This window comes from Eulemur rufifrons, chromosome 8 (assembly GCF_041146395.1).
Source record: "Eulemur rufifrons isolate Redbay chromosome 8, OSU_ERuf_1, whole genome shotgun sequence".
Lineage (NCBI taxonomy): Eukaryota > Metazoa > Chordata > Mammalia > Primates > Lemuridae > Eulemur > Eulemur rufifrons.
In genome coordinates, this window is record NC_090990.1 from 114,284,632 (window position 1) to 114,308,620 (window position 23,989).

Here is a 23,989-nt window from a genome sequence, read left to right on the forward strand (position 1 = left end):
TGAAAAGCTGATGGAAACAAGGGCCTCTGTCACACTTCTGTCACACCTCACCCTGGCGTGTGGGGAAAGCTCTCTTGGAACGGATATTAGTCGGTTTCAGAGACACACAAAATTGACGTCTCCAGCAGCATTGCCATTTCCACTGCAGACTTATGGCTACATCCTTCTGGTTTCTAATGCAAAAAAAAAAAAAAAAAAAAAAAAAAGGACTAGTTAGAGAAACCATCCAGAGTTTTCTAAAATTATTAGAGCAGGTTGAAGTTGCTATCTAAAAAGATGCCTCCCAAAGCTTCCCTCCTGCCCTTCCCTACCAGGAGCCTGAGCTGGGCACTGCTTAATTACCTACATAATTTTCCCAGCTCCTGTGCTGTGGTCCAGGTGCGCTCCCTGTCCACTGGAAGCTGAGCCATCTGTCAGACGGCTCTCTCTGGCCTCCCCAGGCTCCCCTCTCACCTACACTTCTCGATTAGCAGATGACAGTTCTGCTATGATGTTTGTTTTACCTCTGACAGATTTTCAGCTAAGTAGGTAAAGAAGGGGTCCTCTGCCCATAGCTAGTTCTGCCTTTCCTTCAGCTCCCCCCTCCAATCTGCTAGGAAAAGGAACCTGGAGGCACTTAGAAAGGGAGGAGATAATGATTTTCAGCTGTTGAGTAATAACAGTCTGGTCCTCCTTGCCAGCCACAAAGCAGAGAATTATTTATTTCTCCAAGTAGCACTGTTTTGTCTCTGTGAGCAGCAGGAAAACTAGAAAAGGGAATTCATCCTGTTGATCAGACCAAAGGCAGGTGTGGAGGGAGTGTCTTTTGGAAACCAAAAAAGCACATTGACTGAAATGACCATCTTAAAATTGAGTCATTTTTCCTCCCCTCCACCACCTTTCACCCTCAATCTGAGTTTTCCTGGGAATTAGGTAAGGTCTCATGAGAGAAATGAGATATAGCATATAGAGATTAGAGCTGTGATGGGGCTTGGGTGAAAGGGAGCGTGTTTGCCTATAGATCACTCAGCCAGATAAACCACTTCGAGAGTCCATGCACAGATTAATTCATCTGATGAATCAGCGACAGGCAGAATTTAACTGCAATATGGTAAGAGCCAGAAACCCGGAAGAATCCTCCACTCTTCCCCCTCGCTTATTCTCCACATCGAACCCATCATCAATCTTAGAGTCTGACTTCTAAATATCTGTCAGACCCACCTGCTTCTCTCCATTCCCGTGGCTACTACCCTAATTCAGCACCATCACCTCTTGCCTGAGTGACTATCACAGCCTCCTAATTACGCTACCTGCCCCTTCCAATCTACTCCCCTCAAAGCACCCAGAGAGACATTTCCTAAGTGCAAATCTCATGCCCTTTTTCTCATAAAACCCTTCAAGAATATATTTATTTTCCTCTTCTCTTCTCCAGGCCCTGCTTTTATGTCCAAACCCCAAGGCCTTGCATAATCTCACCCACACTTGTTTCTCTAGCCTTAACTCTTAGCACTGCTTGCTTCAAACACTAGGCTCTAAACTTCTAACTAAACTTCTCTTTTGCAAAATAGACCAAGTGCTCTTTCACTTTTGAGCCATTATGCATGCTGTTTTCTCTGCTTGGAATAATCTTTCCAACACTCCAAGTTCCCTTAATTGGCTATTTCTTGCCTAAACTTTAAGTCTCAACTAAAATGTCACTTCCTCTAGAAAGCCTTTACTGGCCAGGCGCGGTGACTCATGCCTGTAATCCTAGCACTCTCGGAGGCCGAGGCAGGAAGATGGCTCGAGGTCAGGAGTTCGAGACCAACCTGAGCAAGAGCGAGACCTCATCTCTACTAAAAATAGAAAGAAATGATTTGGACAGCTAAAAATATATAGAGAGAAAAATTAGCCAAGCATGGTGGCACATGCCTGTAGTCCCAGCTACTCAGGAGGCTGAGGCAGGAGGATTGCTTGAGCCCAGGAGTTTGAGGTTGCTGTGAGCTAGGCTGAGCCACAGCACTCTATCCCGGGCAACAGAGCGAGACTCTGTCTCAAAAAAAAAGGCTGGGCGCGGTGGCTTACGCCTGTAATCCTAGCACTCTGGGAGGCCGAGGTGGGTGGATCGCTGGAGGTCAGGAGTTCTAGACCAGCCTGAGCAACAGCGAGACCCCGTCTCTACTAAAATTAGAAAGAAATTATATGGACAACTAAAATATATATATACAAAAAATTAGCCGGGCATGGTGGCGCATGCCTGTAGTCCCAGCTACTCGGGAGGCTGAGGCAGTAGGATCACTTAAGCTCAGGAGTTTGAGGTTGCTGTGAGCTAGGCTGACGCCACGGCACTCACTCTAGCCCGGGCAACAGAGTGAGACTCTGTCTCAAAAAAAAAAAAAAAAAAAAGAAAGCCTTTACTAACCCTCAAGGCAGTTGAGCTAGTCGTCTCTGTGCTTCCGTAGCACCTTGTGCACCCACACGGCCAGTCTGTAAGAGCTCAGTGAACAGGAGCCATGGCTATCAGGGTCACCATTGTGTTCCTGGCCCTGGAGAGGAGAACAAAATAGGCTCAATAAAGATTTTTTTAAATAAATAAATAAATGTTTGTGCCTCTGATTTTTTCCTCCTTAATTTTCGAGAGACTGTAACTATAGTTTACTTCAGCCTCACAACCATACAATTTTTAATCTTACTTCCTGAGGTTTAGGATAAACTAGCAACTTTCCCTATCTTCCTTTTTCCTCCAAGCCTGCCTTTCAAGGGGATTGCCTTTATTGCATTTTGGTGGAAATTTTGGTTAGTGCCTTCCCTATACCAATTTACCCCTTGAGCTAAACCCAGTCCAATTCAATCTCCTGAAATCAATATATAATATCTCAGAACTATGGCATCCTTGTCTGCACCACTTATTTGGTAATCGATCAAGTGCTACCTTGTGATAGCTCTTGTTCTCTGGTCTTAAATTGTTCTTATTATGACTCAACATTTCACAGCTTTATAGCATGTCTCCCAACAATATTGTGGGTCTCTTTAGGACTTCATCAGTTTTGGATTCCCTCAAAGCTTTCCTATAAGAAAGCAAACACACCTAACAAGGGGGAAAAGTCATTAAATATTGAATGCATAAATGAATGTTAGGTACTTGATGCAGGTTAGATCTGTTTATTTTTTGGCCAGCGTTGAAACAGTAGTCCACGGCAATTGGTTTAAATTTAAGAACGACCAAGGCAAATGACTAAAACCTGTAAAAGAAATAAAATGAATAGCCTGACTTTAAGGTAGGAGACAAGACTTCTCTAGAATAAATTAAGCCTGCCAAATAGAATAAAGGCACACACAGACAATTCTACTGTTCTTGTTAGCACCTATGAAAAGCAACTCTATAACTTGGAGGAAATGGTTCCTATTAGGAAACCTCCCCCAAAAGGTCTCCACATGCCCACAGATCCTGTGAACGCTGCTGAGTGGAGGAGCTAAGATTCTGAGGCCTTTGGCTTAATTTTGCCTTGCCCTCTATTGAACAATAGATGAAACTCCAGGTTGGAGATCAAGAGACCTTGATTTTTTTTTTAATACTAGCTATAGCTTACATCGTTTTGTGACCAAGACATTTAATGTCTCTTAACCTCAATTTTATCATATATTTGAGATTCTACTGCTTTGTTTATCTATTTCATATGCATGTTGTGGTGACCAAACAGAGTTGTATATGATGACACTTCAGGAGAATATAAAAAAATGCAGATGTGAAATATTAACATTATTACCTCAGACCCATTGTCTAACTTTCTTGGGCTTTGGCTTTTCACCCCACCCGCCATCCTCAATATGACAATAGGGCAGTGAGTTGCTGAGTAATTGGTAAAGCTTTGATATTATTTACCACACTAAAACCATGCCATTTCATATTGACAGGAGACAGTACGCAGGAAAATAAAATCCTCCCCAGTCAATGGCCTTTAATCCAGATCCTTTCCATAGACAATCAAGTATTAACTATTTATTTTTATTTTCAAAGAATTTATTGAATATCCAGCATGTGCAAGTATTGTACTAGGTATTATGAAAAGATGAATAAATCCTAATGTGATTTACTATGTGTTAGGAAAGACTCATAAACATTTCAACCTGATTTCTTTACATGTAAATCACAGTTGAAACAGCACAACAGCTGCAAGATGCAAAGAAGAGAGAAGAGAACATAGCTTTGAAGTCAGGCCTGGTATTTACAATTTTAACACCATGTGATAAGAACCATTCTTGAGAAACACACATGCTGTATCAAGGGCATAAAGAAATCTGAGGCAGACTTCCCAGGCTGATCTCAGACATCCGTGTCAACCAGGCACACATCTAGTACATTTTAGTATTGATCACCACCCCCCCCTTCTCCATGAAAGTGAGATAGAGAGCTATGGCCCACCACTGACCCCACCCACCACAATGTCTCAGAGACAGCAGGCACCTCAAGGGCAAGGGCCCCAACACTATGGGCTTTGTTTCAGCACCAAGGACAGAGACACACAGCAAGGGCTTCTCCAGGTTTAGAAGTTGACCATGGTTTAGGGACTGAATTTGAGACTGCACCAGTCAGTTTAACCTAAAGTCTATTTGACTTTAGGTGTTTGTTCCTCACTAAGCGGAATAGTCATATACCTTAAGCAGTAGGACTCACTTTAATAATCACGTGGTCTTACTGACCTGGACCCTGAGATGTAGAAACCATGTGCTTAGTGGCCATTGATAATATTAGGACTTACATTCTTGTTCATCTATAGCCCAGCTGCCTGGTCCTATGCCTACTGTTTAAAATCCTTCTGCCTGCATCAAAAATTGCCATATACCATGGTTTACTAGTTTCTGTTATACTTCAAAATCACACTCTAGGGGTTAATCCAGATGAATCCTATCAACACTGTAGAACTCAATTCACCTCTGAAGCCAGGAGAGATGAGATACTTGGATTATAGCTTGAACTGGACTGACTAGGTGAGGATTAATCAAGTCTACAGAACAGGATGAGAGAGGACACAGGATCAGTGAGCACTCTTTCACGAGAGATTTTGCAATAGATTGTGAACTCCTTGAGGACAGGGAATAAATCTTTTTACTACTCTGTTTCAAGTATCTGGTGCATAGTAGTCACTTTTTAAGTTCCTGTTAAATAAATGAATAGTTATAAAATGGATCTCAGAGCCCCCTATAATTTTGATTTTATTTAAATCAGATATGGCCCTACATTCAAGGAACTCACAGTCTAATAAGATACACAGTCATAATTATGCAAGCATAAAACAAGATGGTAGTAAAATACAGAGTTGTGCAGAAGCTATATGGAGGAGTATAGCACACACCCAGAAGGGGGTATAAGTCAAGGGAGAATTCAAATAAGTAGGAAAAGCACTGACTTTGAAATCAGGCAAGATTCCTACCTATGAGACCTAGAAAAATCTAACTTCTGGTTTCTATTTTATTTGAGATGGTGGTTTACTGTCATCTTAATGGGAAAACCTTTCCCTATTCACAAAGGAATCAGAGAGTTTCATTCTCCCCGAGCCAATAGAACTAGCAAGTTTTCTCTGGCTCTCAGCTTATTCCTGCCCTGGGTCACTGGGATTTGACCAGGTGGAGAAGAATCTCTGACTTGGCTTCCTCATATTGGCCCAGAACTTCTGTTCTGATCCTTGTCCCTGTTTACTGGTGTGACCTGGTGCTTCTGCCTCTGCCAGTGCTTGCTGTGTGTCCCTGGACAACGCAGTCTGCACTCCACTTTTCCTGCCTATTTCCCATTACTGCCTACGGGCTCTGGGAACCACACAAACCAATCCGGCTATTCTCTGGTCATGCCCCATTCTTTCTCACCTCCACGTTCTGCTCATGTGTTTCTTTCCACCTGTGGAAGGCTCCCTCATCCCAACCTCCACATGTGGGAATCCAAGCAATTCTTTAAAGCCTATTGAAAAAAACCTTCAACTTTCTTTATTCCTCCCTCCCTCCATGACCCTTAACTCTCTGCTCCTCTCTGCTCCCCTAACACAATAATTCTCAACCCTGACTGCCCATTAGAATTACATGAGGAGATTATAAAAACACCAACGTCTGGGTCTCAACCCCCAGACCAATTAAATCTGCACCTCTGGTGGTAGGGTCAGTATTCACTGAAGCTTCCCAGGCAATTCTAATGTGCAGCCAGGGTTGAGGACTTTTCTGTCCATATTAATATAGCTACATTTCTCCTGTGTTGGACACAAATCACCTTACCCAGGTTAGGTGCTCAATAAGAAATTGTTGGATTGAATTATACTGTTTTGAATTGATCACCATTGAAACAAAAACAGGCCGGGCGCGGTGGCTCACGCCTGTAATCCTAGCACTCTGGGAGGCCGAGGCAGGTGGATCGCTCGAGGTCAGGAGTTCGAGACCAGCCTGAGCAAGAGCGAGACCCCGTCTCTACTAAAAATAGAAAGAAATTATATGGACAACTAAAATATATATATATACAAAAAAAATTAGCCGGGCATGGTGGCGCATGCCTGTAGTCCCAGCTACTCGGGAGGCTGAGGCAGTAGGATCGCTTAAGCCCAGGAGTTTGAGGTTGCTGTGAGCTAGACTGACGCCACGGCACTCACTCTAGCCTGGGCAACAGAGCGAGACTCTGTCTCAAAAAAAAAAAAAAAAAAAAAAAAAAAAAAAAAAAAAAAAGAAACAAAAACATTTTGGCACTGGGCCCAGATCTGCAGTTAATCAGCAAGACAGGTATGTGCAACTCTCTTTCCTTCTTTTATCCTCACAGCAAGGAGGACTCTTGGCTCTCTCTTCCCACAACTACCTCTCTGCCTTCCTCTCTGCTCACATCTACTGCTTGCTTCTCTCCAGGAGGAGGGAAAGCTGTTGTGATTGGTGATGAGAGCCTAATCTATTGAGTGGAGCATGTTTTCCTGTGGGCAGAGACCTGGCCCCTTTAAGTAGGTCAGATATTTTCTCTCTCCCTCTCTCCCCTCTCTGCTTTCTGAGGTTCTGTCTTTAAAGAGTTGGCCAGAGGTTAGGAATATCCTAAAGTTTAGATTCATACTTTAAAAGGTTATGGAGGCTCATTTGAGGCAAGAGTCACATTCTCCAGTTCATATTTACAGAAAAGACCCACGCTGGCTCTAATCATCTTGTGACATTTTGCTTTTTGATTCACAAGAATCATCTTGTGAATATATGGCTACTATTCCTTGAGTGTTTCTCCCTCCATGCTATCAGGAGGAAAGATGATTGGAAAAACTGGCATATTCCTGAATCTCTGCCCATAGTGTCATCGAAACCCCATCCTCACTTCTAATTGTCTTCTCTTTGCAAAATGTGAATGTTCACTTAGATTGCCAGGGTACCTTTCAACTCTAGGATTCCAGAATTATTGTACAATAATTGCATAAGAGAAGAATAAGTCTTGGGATGGACCAGGGGTCAGGGAGAGACAGTTCTTTCTTCCTTTTCTAAAACAACTCCTCTCCCTCATCCTATCCCCATACTGTGCCACACACAGCCCAGCACTCCAACACCTTCCCTGACTGTGGGAGGTGCAAAAGGTACTTGAACTTCAGCTGAGCTATTTTGGTGCTGCCCAGAAGGCACGTGAACTTGAAAACAAAGTAGGTGAGGCGGAAACTCAACCTTCATCTTGCCTCTGCCCTGACACCGGACAGAAGTAGACAGGGTTCCTCTTCCTCCCGCCAATGACATCACCTACCAGAGAGTTTTGACATCAACAGCTAAGATCTCCTTTCTTTTACCTTAAATCCTTGTTTTGGTTTTATTTTTCACCATGTGTAAGCTTTTTCGTCTGTATATGTTGTCACCTTATCATGGTCAAGTTTGCACCTTATTGGAAATTGTCTTACCTTCTTCAGAATGTTCACCAGTTCCACAATGGCAGGGTTGGGTTATTCTTCTTTTCTACATGTATACCATATATGTATATGTAGTTTTTCTCTTTGTCACAACACTGAGCACAAGAATGCTTATGTATTACTATGTTATATTAGTTTCTTAGGGCTGCCATAATGAAGTGCCACAGACTGGGCACCTTGGAACAATAGCATTTTATTGTCCCATAGTTCTGGAGGTTAGAAATCTGAAATCAACGTGCTGACAGAGTCATGCCCCCTCTGAAGGTGCTGGGGAAGGATCTGTTTCAGACCTCTCTCCTAGCTTCTGGTGACCTCAGGTGTTCTCTGGTTTGTAGAGACATCCCTTTGACCCTCCTCTTCACGTGGCATTCTCCCTGTGTCTCCACATCATCTTCCCTTTGTGCATGTTTCTCTCTGTGTCCAAATTTCCCGTGTTTATAAGGAAACCACTCATAGTAGATTAGGACCTGCTGTCATGACCTCATTTTAACTTGATTATCTCTGTTAAGACCCTGCTAAAAAATAGGATCATATTTTGAGGTACTGGAATATTTTTTGTGGGGAAACACAATTCAACCCATAAAAATATCAATTCTCCACTTCTTTTGTATTAGTATAGAAATGACCAAAATACCTTAAGCAATTGGCCAAATAATGAATCCAAAGTTCTTTCCTTCTATGTATTTGTGTCATTGCCAGTAAACGCGCAGTTGCTTCTGCTTGTCGGGACCATCCATGGTGTTGCTGAATGTCAAAAACCCAGGGGACCTCAGAGACCATCTGCCCTAACCACTTATTTGTGGCTTAAATCTCCCCCAGAACATCCAAGACCTGTGGCCACCCAGGCTCTGCTCACACACCACCACGGCAGGGAGCTTGCTGGGGCCTATCCCTTCTGTCGTCAGCTCTGCCTGAGAAAAAGTTCTGATACTGAACCCAAATCTCACAAATTCTGCCCCCCAGAGTCAGGCAGAACTAGTCTTGGTTTACACAGAAGGCCTTCAAATATTTCAAGGGTGTGAGCGCGGTCATGTGTCCTGGGTGTCCCCTATCCCAGACCAAACAGCTCCAGTTTCCTCTGCTCAGAGCAGCACACAAGCCCTGAAGTGTGATCTGTGCAGAGTGGAGCAGAGCAGTTACACCCTGTCTGTGAATTTCTGTGAATGTGGTGTGAGATTACATTAACTCCCATAGCAGCCTCTTATCTAGTCCAGCTTCTCTTCTGCACAGTTATGTTCACCTCCTGTTTAAGAGTACATATGATCAATTACACCTCTTGATCAATTCATGTATGCAACAGTTATTGATCTCAGCAAGGACTTTGTTAGATACTTCACTCTCTTACTTGGCACTCACAGAAAGTCTGGGAGGTACAGCCATTTTTGTCCTGCTTTATTGATGAGATATAAGGAGACTTTGGTCACAGGCCTGTTGGTGGCAAAGCCCAGGTCCAAGCCTACGTCTTTTGATGCCAAGCAAGGTATACTTTCCATTATACAGTGTCACTGTATCAAAATTGCTATTTATAAGCCCCAGTTTGTTGTGGCAATGAGTTGGGCACTGTATGAAGCAAGCATCTGGCCCCATCACCCCTTTGGCTCTGTGTACAATTCATAAATGAGAAATGCAGTCAAGACTCGGATCCAAAGTGATGTCTATCTTTCCAGCAAATCTTGCCCTTTGGCTAGGTTCAATGAATAGCATTAATACCTGGAAACAAGATGCTAGGCCACTTTGCAGTGACATGAGTATTTCTGGGTCATCTATTCCTTCTGTGCTTGCAACTCATTTGGATCCTTTACTCTCTGAGTTGCCAGTATGTGCAACTTGTAAGCCCTGAGGATATAGATATGAGACATAAATTATATATTATTATTATTATTGAGTGTTTTAAATGGCACTACGTTCAATTCTTTTCAAATAAAACTCATTTAATCCTCATAGCAATCCTATGAAGTAGGTACTATTATTATCCTTATTGAAACTATGAGGAAATTGAGACTTAATGGAGCACAACAAATGGCCAAAATTGATTATATTGTGGTATGTCAGTATTTACATGCCAGTTGAAAAGAGAGATATATTTTTTATGTACTGACAAGAGAAGATATATAGGATATAGTAATGGGAAAAAGCGAGCTTAATAATTATAATAGATAGCATATGACCACTTGGGAGAAAAATATTTTTATTTTACAATGTTTTTGTAAAAAGTACTAGAAGAATATATATCAAGCCTTCAACAGTAACAATTCCGGGATGAGAACAGAAATTTTCGGTTGGGAACTTGTTACTTTTTATGTTAAATATTTTTGTAATTTTTTAATTTTCATTTTAATGGGTATTACTTTTGTAGCCAGAGAAAATGTGTTTTTTATTTAGTTTTCAAATTTATTTCCTTAATTGACATTGTAATTGTACATACATATGCTGTATAATTTGATGTTTTGCTACATATATATTATATAATGATCAAATAAGGGTATTTAGCATGACCATCACCTCATGCCTATATCATTTCTTTGTGGTGAAAACATTCAAAGTCTTCTCTTCTAGCTATTTTGTAATATACCATACCTTACTGTTAACCATTGTCACCCTACTGTGCAAATAGAACACCAGAACTTATGCCTCCTAATTGTAACTTTGTATCTTTTGACCAAACTCTCCACATCCTCCCCTGCCCTCTCCACTCCCCAGTCTCTGGTAACCACTGTTCTACTCTTGGGTAGAGACAAAATGATTTAAATAAGATCTCCACCCAGCTAGTAAGTAGTACGGTGAAACTTAAAGAAACTTAGGTTTGACTGTCATTAAAACCTGAACTCTTAATCATAATGCTGAATTGATAAATGCCATTAAATAATAGCACTGAGGCTCCATTTCTCTGAGTTGAGTCAACTTCCTCCTGGAAAGAACAAGAAGTCAGACTAATTCCTTTCCATGATGATCAATTTAGGACGAGCAGGTTTAGGGACAGGGCGATGCAGAAATCTTCCAGAGTGCGCACGTGTCTGGATTCAGGTCCTAATCAGGCTCTAGGTCCCCATAGAAACTAATCTTCACATTCTTCCCTCTCCTGCCAATACTGGGAGAGATCCAAGGGAGAAAAAATTAATGAAAGCAGGTCAGGTTCCTTTGGGTCATTTAACTTAACAAATCAGCCTCCAGGAAGAGCTTTCCCTGGACTGAAGAGAAAATATAAATGCCACTGAAAAATTCATAGGTCAAAATTTCCATCTTCATTGAGTCTCCCTCAGGCCCTTTGTGATAAAAATAAGTACAGCTAGTTCCCCTTTATCCAGGGGGCCCACTCCTCTGCAGCCTGCAGTGCCCTGTGCAGGGAAATGGCTCTTTCGGGACCCTCGTTAATGGAAGTCCTTAGGCTAGCTGAACCTTTCCGTGCCTCACTACCCAAAGTGCGGACTATGGGCCAGCAATGTCCACATCTTCTAGGCCAGGGTCGGAGCCAAATCCAGCCTTCCATGGCCACTGCCCATTTTTGTCAACAAAGTTTTATTGGCGCACAGCCACACCCGTTGTTTTATGTATTGTCTAGGGCTGATTTTGCACTACCACAGCAGAGTTGCGTAGTTGCAACAGTGACCACATGGCCTGCTAAGCTGAAAATATTTCCTATTTGGCCCTTTGCAAAAAAATGTTTGCCACCTCCTGGCCTAGGAGCTCATTAGAAATGCAGAACCTCAGGCCCTGCTCAGATCCTCAGGGGACTGAAGCACATTTTAGTTTGAAGAGCGATAACACTGCTCTGGAGGTCACTAGGCCATTGCTCTGACTTCTTAGGAAGTGCCATGCCTGAAAAGGATGTTCTGAGAGTTTAGGGGCCTAATGGCACCCTGGAGTCAGAAAGGAGGGAAATGTATTTATCAGTTAAAATCGGGGGATAAGAACTGACCAAAGGCTCCAAAGGCTGAAGAGATGAGCTAACCTTTAAGAATGACTAAGATTCTCAAAAGCCAAAAGGATATAGACAATAAAGAACCTCCCTCTTAACTGACCTCACAGCTCCTGCTTTTTTTCAGTCTGGATACGGTTGTTGTCTGGGAAGAAAACCCTCCTTAGAAAGAGGCTCTGTGTCGCCCTTCAGAAGTTGCTGGTGTTGCCTGGGCAGGACAAGGAGAACCCACCCCTGAGGAGGTACGAATAGGCTGCCAGCAGCACCCTCAGAGATAAGCGAGTTGGAGCTGGAGTCAGTTCCACACAGGGACTCAGCGTGTCAAGGGGTAGGACCATGTTTGGGGTCACAGAGGGCCATCACCTTCTCCCTTCTGCCTGGCTCCCTTCCGCACACTGGCCTCTGACCCTGGGGGCCCTGCAGGGCTGAAGGAAATCCAAGGCCCCACCCGCAGGAGATGGGAAGGCGGCCCTGCTTGCAAGGTGTGTTCAAGGCTCACCTGGCCAAGCTTCTTTAAGCAGCGCCCCCCTCAGTAGCCACGCTGCCAGTGACCCCTCAGGGTTGGGCTTTCCTTGTCCTGCCCAGGGACCTCCTAGGGGCTTCTGAAGAGTAAAATGGAGCCTTTCCTAAGGCAGATTTTCTTCCCAGAAAACAATCATATTCAGATTGAAAAAAAAAAAAAACAAGAGTTTTGTGGTCTGTTAGGAGGAGATTCCTGAGACGCCAGGACTCTGCCTCTAGCCCAGATTCCCCTTCCTGGGCAGAGCCCAGCTAACTACCCACCATGTGCACACCAGCTCACCCCCTCGTGGATTTGCCTCTGCACTCTTTGGGTGTCCCATCCACGCCCAGCTTTGCCCTCCAGTTCAGGCGTGCCCTATAGCCTGCCTGGGCATGAAGAGCTCTTTCTGACCATGACATTGCCTCCTGCCCCGCAATGTACCCTCTCTGGGCCTAGGGTGATTCCCCTGCAGGCTTGGCAGGCTCCTGCCTGGCACCAGCTTCCATAATGTTCCCATCACCCCCAGAAGAACAGACAGGCCTGGTTGGAGGCTGATTTCAGGTTGTTGTCAACAAGGCACGACCTCTGCCTCCATTCCTAATTCCAAAACAGGTCTTCAAAACCAGACCATCTTGCTCTGTAACCTCTCTCCTCCTCCCCTGTGGAATCTCCCAATGTTGGCCCAGGGGGAATGTAAGAAACAGTATGACTGACTTCATAGGAACCTGTGTACCCTTTACAGGCACTGGAGAGACATGCAGGTCTCCAGGGAGGGTTTATCATGGAAATGGTAGAATTGTCCTGTTTTTTCAGATATTAGGGGAGTGAATGGCCCCTTAGCAGGGGCCACCCCATGACTCCAGATCTCTGGCACCTGCTAGTCATTGTGTGGGTTGGGAATAGGGCATTTCCTTTATTTTTCCCATTTCTGCTCTTCTTTGGCCTCTGACGACTAACTCTACAAAATTGCACTCCTGGTCAGCTTTTATGTATGCACAGCTGTGTGTGCCTTGCTAATGACCTGCAGAAAATGCTCCTGCGCAAGCATTTTGGCCTGCTGCTCTGCTGTAGCTTTGGCTCTCTGCTTACTTTTGAGTAATTCTTGAGTTCCATATTCTTTTTTTTAATTTTAATTTTTTTTTTTTTTGAAACAGAGTCTCACTTTGTTGCTGGGGCTAGAGTGCAGTGGCATCAGCCTAGCTCACAGCAACCTCAAACTCCTGGGCTCAAGCAAACATTCTGCCTCCGCCTCCCGAGTAGCTGGGACTACAGGCATGTGCCACCATGCCCAGCTAATTTTTTCTATATATTTTTAGTTGGCCTGCTAATTTCTTTCTATTTTTAGTAGAGACGGGGGTCTCACTCTTGCTCAGGCTGGTCTCGAACTCCTGACCTCGAGTGATCCACCTGCCTTGGCCTCCCAGAGTGCTAGGATTACAGGCCTGAGCCACCACGACCGGTCTTAATTTTAATTTTTTAAATTATTAATTATCATGGGTACATAATGCTTGTATATACTTATAGGAAGTCTCATATTCTTGCACTAACTATTCTCACAGGTCCTCCTCTCCCCTCTATACCCTCTACCCCTCCCTGTTAAGACCCAGGGGCCTGGCTGTGGGGACGCCCAAGTTCTGGTGGACCCTGACTGGATGCTGAGACCCCAGCGGAAGCAGAGGGGTAAAGCCAAGCACAGTCAGGATTGCAGGGCAGTGGGGCAAGGAGAGAATGGGCCAGTCCTTCCAAGCCTCTCTTGCCCCTGATTTACAGACAACAAAAACCACCCGAGTTAAAGAGCTGTCTTTGCACTTATTCTTTGTCTGATGACAGCAATGTTAATTACCCTGTCCAAGGATTTTATGTGAAAAATGGGAAGAATAGCATCCACCTTATAGCATTGTTATGGAGTTAGTGAGGATGTGTGCCAAGATGAGGATGAGGATGAGGGTCAGGTTTCTTTTGTCCTGGGGATTCCTTCTCTACTTTTCTCCAGCGTTCTCCCCAGCATTTAGTCTCCCACAAAGAATAGGACAGCTGAATCTATTTATCCCATGACCATCACCCCAGCTTGACCCCGTGTCAGTTAAGAAGTGGGAAGCAAGGAGGGTTTGAGGAGCAGCGAGCGGCTGGAAGGTGACTAATACTAAGAGAAGCCATTTGTTGAGGGCTATTGTTCATCCTCACCACCACTGCAATGCTAAATCGTGTAGGATGCTGAGGCTCTGTCGAGTGAGTAATTTGCCCCAAATCACACAGCCCAGTCTTACTTTGAACCCGGTCTGACTCCAAAGCCCATATCTTTTTAAATTATATCCTGATGCATCCTAAGAAAATGAGGAGACTCATTAAAAAGGGCTTGGAAGGTGATAGGGTGAGCATGGGGAGAAAAAGGAATGTGGGTAAGATGGGAGAGTGCAGGGAGAGAGTCACAGGAACGAGGCTCCAGAGCCGCAGGGAGGCAGGGAGGCTGGCGTGCGGGTGCAGCCCCCCAACATGCGGTTCACGTGCACCCCCGGCCCCCAGCCCCCTGGCATGGCTGCAGCAGCATTGCCCGTGGCTGCTGTAGATGCCTCAGACCAGAGCTCTCAGTGCCCTGATGCTATGCGGAGCTGAGTGCCGTACAGAAAGAGATGGTGACTCCTCTTTATTTCCTCTCAGAAGCAGCGGGGGACAAATGATTGTGCAGCACAGGAGGGGAAGAGGCCAGACCCATGCTGACCCCTCAATACTGTGAAATGGAGGAATCAGATTTGAAGGCTGCTCGGTTATCTCTGCTCTAAGTGATGAATCTAGCAAGAGCTTCTCCTGTATTTCCTGCTTTCCTTCCCACCCCCCTACTCAAGAACTATTCTGGCCACCCGAGAGCTCTCCTGCCTAAAGCTAGAAAAGGGAAAAGCAGCCTCGTAGTCAGCTGTCCACACCCAGCCTGGACCACTGCTCTCATCTGTCATCCCCAGCTCAAGCCAGCTCACATCCTTTGAGACTCAGCTTCGTGGTGGCCTCCCTGAATCCCCTCCTAACCCCAGGGCAGAGCTGGGTCTCAGCTGGGCCACCGCTGCACTCTGGTCGCATTGCAACCACGCAGCTGCAGTTTGTTCTCATGTCTGCGTCCTCCCTGGCACTCGGAGCATCTTGAGGACAGAGACTGTGTCCCACATATGTCTGAACTCCCAGGACCCAGCACTGTTTCAGTCTCAGAGCAGAAGTTCAGTAAATTCGTATAGAAATGAGATTACTGCCCACCCTCTTAGGGCCAGGTGCTGGGGACACAGGGATAGAGATCATGCCCTGATTTCAAGTTGCTGATGGTCCAATGAGAGAGACTTTTGTGTGTTGGTTTTTTGAGACAGAGTCTCACTTTGTTGTCCTGAGTAGAGTGTCCTGGCATCAGCCTAGCTCACAGCAACCTCAAACTCCTGAGCTCTAGTGATCCTCCTGCCTCAGCCTCCTGAGTATCTGGGACTACAGGTGCATGCCACAATGCCCAACTAATTTTTCTATTTTTAGTGTTGACGGGGTCTCACTTTTGCTCAGGCTGGTCTCGAACTTCTGAGCTCAAGCCATCCTCCCACCTTGGCCTCCCAGAGTGCTAGGATTACAGGCGTGAGCCACTGTGCCTGGCCTGAGAGAGATTTTTTAAAGTACATGGTAGATATGTTATACATACAGTGGATTCCTGGGCAGGAAGATTTTGCTATCATTGTTTTTATCATCAGTGATGTCTTCCTAGCCCTCGAGAAGTCCTCCACGATATTTTCAGAGGACTACAGCTCCTCCTCCTAGAGATAGCACCACTGCTACTTCCTACCTAAGTGCCGGTGGTTCTGCAGCCCCTACTGCTCAAGGTACCCTGGAACACATGCCCACGTACCTTCTAAAAATCGTTCCTGACCTCCCACATCCATCCCAGACACTAGCCACTTGGGTGAGCCAGAGACAAAACCATCTTCTTGCCTGGCCAATAACTGCCCTCCTCTTTCCCTTAACCAGAAAGGGGCTCATTCCATCATCTCTGCAGCCCCTGGGGGAGCAGAGGACTAAGGAAGCAGGAAAGAGGGCCACAGAGTCCTCACCAGGGAATCCCAGATCACAGCACAGAAGCGTGAAGCCTAGAAAGAACGTCAAAACCTTGTCATGGGCCCGAACCCTGGGAAAGGGGAGGTGGAGGATGGCCCAGGGGCTGGCTCTGGCTGCAAGATACTGCAGCATTGTTCCCCCAGGGCCACTGATCTCAGCAGCCTAAAGCCATTGCTGGTACTGCCCGCCCCACCCAGTGTCCTCTGGTCTTTGTGGATATGACCTGGAGTGGCAAGATGCAGGATGATCAAGTGAGTAGTCATGGAGACGAACGAGGGAGAACTGAGGCAGAGAGTGAGCCAGAGCGAGAGCACTTTGGCCCTGAGACACTGCCCTGAAAAGGCTGTGACAGGACACTGCTGCTCTGATTTACATCCTGGAGCTCTAGGCAGCCTGACAGGGAGGGAGGACTTGGCCCCCAGTGCATCTAGCCTTGATTTCAGAACTGACTGACCGTTTTCTGGAGGGTGGTGGCTTCCCACAGGGACATCCCTCAGTGCTACTGCTGTACTGACCACAAGTCTGGCCCTGGCTGCTCTTTAGCCTGGGCCCTCATTTCTCCCAATGTCCCTGATTCCTCCTGTGCTTCTGAGCACAGCCAAGTCAGCCCTGGAGAATCAGGGACCGCTAACCCAGTCCCCCTCTGCCCTGGCGGCACTTCCATGCCCCAGTGCTCCCAAAAGGGAACGGCCAGGTCAAAAGGGGGACAGGATCAGGATACGGAAGGTAGAGGTCACAGCTACGAACAGCCTTTCTGGCCTCAGTGGAGTTAAGCTGAGCTAACTTCTTGTCTGGTATCTGGGATGTATCTGCTTTGGGAGAAAAATGAAGGAAAGGAGGTCAAACTCTTGCTGGAAGTCATAACTCTCCTCTTAAAAGCCCTCAAACATGTTTCTATAAAGGTCCACAGAAGAATTATTTTGAGACTGTGTCTCCGTTACCTTTCAAAGAGACTGTTCTGAGCACAGAAGTAGTAGCTACCCGAGAGGCCAGAGAGATGCCATGAAGGGTCTCACTCTAGGGGGTGACACGGCAGCTGAATAAAATACTTGGAAGGGACTATTTGGGGTTAGAAAAGAGACTGAAACAAAATTAACTGTCTCTCCCTACGCTACCCCTCTCTTCTACCTGGGCAAGGCATTCCAGAATCCTGGGAATATGAAGCAACAGCAGCTCTCTCAGTGTGTCAGTCAGGCTGGAAAGAGAAAAGGGGAAGGAAGTGTCTAGAGAATGACTGGAGAAAGAACTGAAAGAACTGCATGAAGTAGAGCCTTGTTAAGGTTTCAGGCTGTGAAGTTAGGGAGGTGTGGGTTCAAATCCTGGTGGTGCCACCTATGAATTATGTGATGTCAGGAACATTATCTAACCTCTGTAACCTTCCATGTCCTCCTTGGTAGAGTGGATTATCTACTTTATAGGATGCCTAGAGGGTCAGCTGAGATAATATACTTAAGATGATTAGCACATGCCAGCAGTGAGTATTTGGTATTATTATTTGAGACGTTAAGCCTGCCCTAGACCTAATATCATAAAAGGTGTATAGACAGAGCATTTAGGAAGAAGAGATGAGAGGGCATCAGTAGGTTTGCAAGGAAGCTCAACCAGGTGTGAAGACTCTCTGGGGAAGTATGCCAGGCGTCCCTTCTTTCTCAGCCACCAGTTCTGCTGTCACTACAAGAGCCTTCAGAAAGCAACAAGAGTCTCCTCTCCGTCACAAATTAACCCATATAAACCTTTCAGTAAAAAGGGTCTTCTAAAGATTGCTGCTGTCTCCAGCTAATAGGAGAAGTTGTTATCTATGCACTGGGTTGGATATGAAAGTGAGAGATCCTCCCAGGCAAGGGGCATAGAAGACCCTCTATAGCTGTGGATTCAACCAACCATGGATTGAAAATATTTTTTTAAATTGCGTCTTTACTGAACATGTACAGATTTTTTTTTCTTGTCATTATTCCCTAAACAATACAGTATAACTATAACATAGAACAGAGAAGGAAGAGTTCCTATGGAAGAGAAGATTGATGACAGAGAGACGGAAGGAGAGAAGGAGACCTTTGGTTTGGAGTTCTTAGCCTCTGGGTGAGGCGGTGCTCAGAAGTGTTGCTGGGAAAGGCCAGAGGGGTCTGGGACTCTGCCTGGTTTCTTTCCTCTTCCCTCTCAAAACTTGCTTTGATGACAATTGTTGACACTAAATTCAAAACTTAAGGTAATGTGTTATTGCCCTCAGGCTACTTGCATGTGAATTTCTTGGTGTTTTGTTTTGTTTTCTTGCAAATTGATCAACTATTAAAGGAAGATTAAGGTAGCAAGTGGAGAAGGTATTTGAAGGCAGAGGGTATTTTCTCACTGAATGAGACCCTATGGGCAATAGGGTGTGTGTGACCCAAGACCAAAGGAAGGTAGACCCAAAGGCCTAAAATCAAGGGAGGCACCTCCATGGCCTCCTCCAGGGCTATGAAGAGGGGAGATAGTGAGATGGCCCTTGGGGAAAATTGAGGAATTCAGGCACTCTCCTTCCCCATCCACATTCACCGCTTCTCCTCTCTTAACCTAGTACATTCTCCCTTTCATTGTGCTTCTTATTCAGTTTTCTATCCAGAGGCTTTGAAGTTACTTTGTAAATAGTCATCCCTCAGTATCTTGTGGGGGTTAGTTCCGGGACCCCTCCACGGATACCAGAATCCACAGATGCTCAAGTCCCTGATATAAAATGGTGTAGTATTTGCATATAACCTACATAATCCTCCCCTTTACTTAAAATCACCTCTAGATTATTTATAATACCTAACACAATGTAAATGGTATGTAAATAGTTGTTATACTGTATTGTTTAGAGAATAATGATGAGAAAAAAATCTGTACATGTTCAGTACAGATGCAATTTTAAAAAAATATTTTCAATCCACGGTTGATTGAATCCACAGATGCAGAGGACTGACTGTATTTTTTGAAGCTCACTAGGCAGCAGAACATTCTCCCTGCCCACTGAGTGAGCATCAGTCTGATGTTTTCAGTGCTTCGACACTTTGTACAGGGCCTACCTCCACCCTTCTCACCCCTGAGCTCAGAGAACGGGTGTCTGCCTGCAACAAACATAGATCTGGCCTCTTCAGACTCAGGCCTGCAGGGCAACCCTATGTCAGACAGAAATAAAGGAGAAACAGAGCCTGCTAGATTAATTGAGGTTTCCCACCTAATTAATGAACACTGTGGGCAGCCTAGAGAAGAGAAGTAGGGAATTAAAAGAAAAATAATAATAGGGAAAAAATCCCCACCTTGTATTAACATAGCACTTTATATTTTCCACATTTCTATTTTGTTTTCATATCTGTCGTAGTTGCTTAAGACTGCTGTAAGAAAATACCACAAACTGGGTGGCTTAAAATAACAGAAATTTATTCTTTCATAATTCTACAGGCTAGAAGTCCAAGATGAAGGTGTTAGTGGGTCCAAGCTCTCTCTGCAGGCTCGAAGAAAGAATCCTTCCTCCCTCCTAGCTTCTGGTGGCTCCCAGCAATCTTTAGCGTTCCTCAGCTTGTGACTGCATCAGTCTAATCTCTGATTCTGTTATCCCATGGCCTCTTCCCGTGTGTATCTCTGTGTGTTCTCACCTCTTCTTATAAGTTCACCAGTCTTTGGATTTAGGGCTCACCCTAATCCAATATGACTTCGCCTTAACTGATGACACATCCAAAGACTCTATTTCCAAATAAGGTCACATTCTGAGGTTCAGGATGGTCATACATTTTGAGGGACACCATTCAACCCAATATTACTCCCAGAACTCTTGTCCTCTAAATGGCCCCTCTTAGGCTTAGTATTCATCTATGATCACAAGACTTCATCAACCTTTCACCTGCCTTCTCCCAGCTCTGCTTCCAATGGCTCAATGGTAGAAACTTCCTCCTCATCCTTGTGGATCCTATTCCAATATACTTACTACAAATTGTGTCTTGCAAGTTAGGTTCTCCCAAAAGCAGACCCTGAAACAAAAATTTAACTACAAGTAGTTTATTTGGAAGGAGATCCCATGAAGCACCAATATGGAAGTGAGGAGCAGGGAAGGCCAGGAAGTCAACAAAGGTTTGCTATAGGAAAACTGGGGCTCGTTTCCATTGGGCCCTTCTGGGAGACTGTGCAGAAAAATCTCAGAGTTATTCCAGCAGAGGGGTGAGGAAGTTGAGGTGTTTATCCCCCAACTCCCAGCAGTCATTAGTTGAAGACATCTCCTGGAGCATTGACTCCCCTGCGCTTCAAACTGGCACTGTGTAGAGGCTGAACATGCTCCTGCAGCCAAAGAAACTCGTAAGACAGAGTCGCAGATGCTTCCGGTAAGTAGCCAGTGGCTTAATCAGGAATGGTGAGTGTCAAGAGGATATGGACACAGGCACGGACAGTATCAGCCATGACTAGGAAGACATTCCTCCCTAGGGTTTACCAGATTTCCTTTACATAGTAGGTGCTCAATAAATATTTGTTGAATTGAATTAACACAGGTCATTTGAATAAAGGAATAAAGAACAAAGATGTGGTCATTTAACAAAGATTTATTAAGCATTTACCACATTCCATGCACAATGCTAGACCTTGAAGATGCTAGCCCTGTGTAATTTTGAGCTTGGTACAGAATTATTACCCTTAACAACCAACCAACCAATCCTGGCCTTCACCCATTCCACCATTACAATCAGTCAACAACCCTGAGATTTTCCCAAGAACTGACCTTGGCTGAATTAGCCAATTCAAGCCTCTGTGTGATCCTGATGGTGAAAACTCTGCAGTACTAGGGGATGAGATTATCCTCCTATGTACCCTCATTAAGCTCTTATTCTTCCCAGGTTTCAGATTCACAGAGCAGAAAAGTCCTTTACTGGGTCATCCGGACCAGCTCTGACAAACAATCCCCAAGTGTTTGCTGGCTTCTTTCCTAGACTTTCACCAGTTTAGGAAATTAACTTGGAGAATCTGAGCCTAACTAATGAATAGACACCAAAGAAAATATTGGTACTCTTGACATTGGGACCTTTTCCATCCAGTCTGCCTGTACTCCAAACCATCCCAGACCCAGTGGGACTTAATACTCTTTAATGAGATGTCCCATTGCAGAAACTCTCCCCCTTAACCTTGGTTCTGCCCAGAACAAATTATTTTTGAGGTCTCAGAAATATATTTTCTTTCTTTCTGTTGTTATTCTAGAGTGAACCAAGCTCACAGTGCAGACAATTCCAGAAACACCCCCCTCCCAATAGCAGAGCAGTCTAGCGAGCAACGTTCCCCAAGGGCAGGCTTGTCAGAGACTATAACAAACTCCAGGGCAGTGGATCCTGTCTCATGTCAAATTCCTGCTCTGCCCCTGCATACCGAGGAGCTCCCTGTCTCCCTGACTTGCTCAGTCCCTTGATGTGTGCTTTTAATATTCATCTCCTTCTCTCTCTTGATGTGAATTAAAAGAGCAACTTGCAAGGCAAACAAGAGGAAAATAACAGATTGCCGCTGCTCATTAAAGCTTCAGCTCAATAGAGTCTGATAAGAGCTACAAGACTGACTCCCCCTCCCAATCGAGGATGGGGGAGTTAGGGGCACGATAATTACAATACCTTAGATCTGCTCTGAGCTCAAGGGATTTTACAGATGGAAATGCATTTTTCTTCCTGAATCTTCACTGTCAGGTAGAACCCCAGAGTCTAGGCTGTCTCTCTTATTTTCCTGACACATAATCTTAAGAAAATTCACTTCACCTTTCTGGATTTCATTTAGTTTCCCTACCTGAAAATGGAAAAAAGATTAATAGCCTCCTAAGTGGTCTGTAAAGCTAAATACATGAATAAATATGAAAGCACGTTAGAAGAAATATCTTCTCTCTCTCTCTCCCTCTCTCTGATTCCCCCCTCTCTTCCTTCCCATCCGTATTTAAACATGCTTAAATAACTTCTTAAAATCTTTTCACAATAAAGTCCTCCTCCAATCATTAGGTCCCACTTTAGCTACCACACTATTTCTTTTCTCCCCTTTGAAGTCAAGCCTCATGAAATGTTGTCTATATTTGTCACCTTCCTTTCCTCACCTTCCACTCCCACTCCTCCACCCACTGCAATCTGGCTTCTACCCCATCAGTCCTGGGGAACTGTTCCGCTGTGACCACCAATGACCCTGTTGCTAAATCTGATTAATACAATTTTAGTTATTATCTAACTTTGCCTTTTTTTTTTCCAGCTGGTGATTCTTTTCTTCTGTACTTAAACAATTCTCTTTCCTTGGTATCCAAACATCACTATCTTCAGGTTTTTTTCCCACCCCTCTGGCTAATCCTTCTTAGGCAAATTCCTTTGTTTCTCTTTAAATGTCAGTGTTTCCAGACCCTTTTCTCATCACTGATTTCTCTAGGGATCCGATTTATTCCCAAAACTTACCTTCTGTCTATATACGAATAACTCCCAAGTCTATATCTCCAGCTCAAGTCTGTCTCCAGAGGTTTAGACCCATATACCCAGCTGCTTACTGGGTGCCTCCCAGATCCCTCAAAGTCAGCATCATCTTCTCCAACTTCCATATTTTCCTCCCCTGTTCCTACTCCAGAGAACAGCACCGCTATGAATACTTTTCCCAAGCTAGAGGCCTGAGGATGGTTTTTTATTTCTCTTTCTAGTCCCATATAGTCAACCAATACCCAACTCCAGCCCATTCTTCTTCCAACCCGCCATGTCGTCTTCCCTCCTTCAGGTCACCGTTTCTCTTCCTATTCCTTTACCTGAATGGCTGCAACAGCCCAACTGGCCTTCCTGCCTCAGCTTTTCCACCTTTCAATCTGTTCTCCACCCTGCTTCCAGAACTGTCTTTCTAAAGTGCAAACCCGATAATGATATTCTCCCTTTTCAAAGAATTCAAAGGCTCCCCTTGATGGCCAGGATAAAGTTCAAACTCATGAGCATGGTACCCAAGGCCCTTCTCATTCTCCTGTGTCCGCACGTCGCCCCTGGAACTCCATGCTCCGTGCACTCTGCACCACAGTCCCCCACGTAGAATGTACATGTGCACTCGCCCTCTGAGCCATGTTCTTTCTTCCTCCAGAAATATTTTGTTCCTCTACCCCTTATTTCCACGGTCTGACAAACTGCTCCCTGTCCTTCAAGACTCAGCATAGATGTTGCCTTTTCTGGGAATTCTTCGCAGTTGAGTTTGGGTTTCCCTTGAATGCTCCTCAGCACCTTGTGGGTCCCTCGTCATGGCAGTAATCACATGGTGTTATGGTCACCTATTTACTTGTGTGTCCCTCAGCAGACAAAAACCCACTGAGTGCGGTGGCTATATCCTTGTCTTTAGTACCAAGTCCAATACCAGGTAGGAACTAGGTCCTTAATAAACATTCAAATGATGAATGTATGGTATGCTGACAGCTAATTATCACTACATATTAATAATAAATAAGACTCAATTTTCCTATCTGGATGAAAGAAAGGTTATGGCATCAGAAAGTTAAAAAGCATATTCAGCAAAACCCCCACTCTGCTGAATCTGAGCAGACATCAATGGTTATCGTCACAGTTTCAGAGCACAGGCTTGATTAATTTTTCTAATCTAAAGCCCACATTCCTCTCTTAATATGCTATTTCCACCACCCCCCAAGCAAAAAAAAAAAATTAA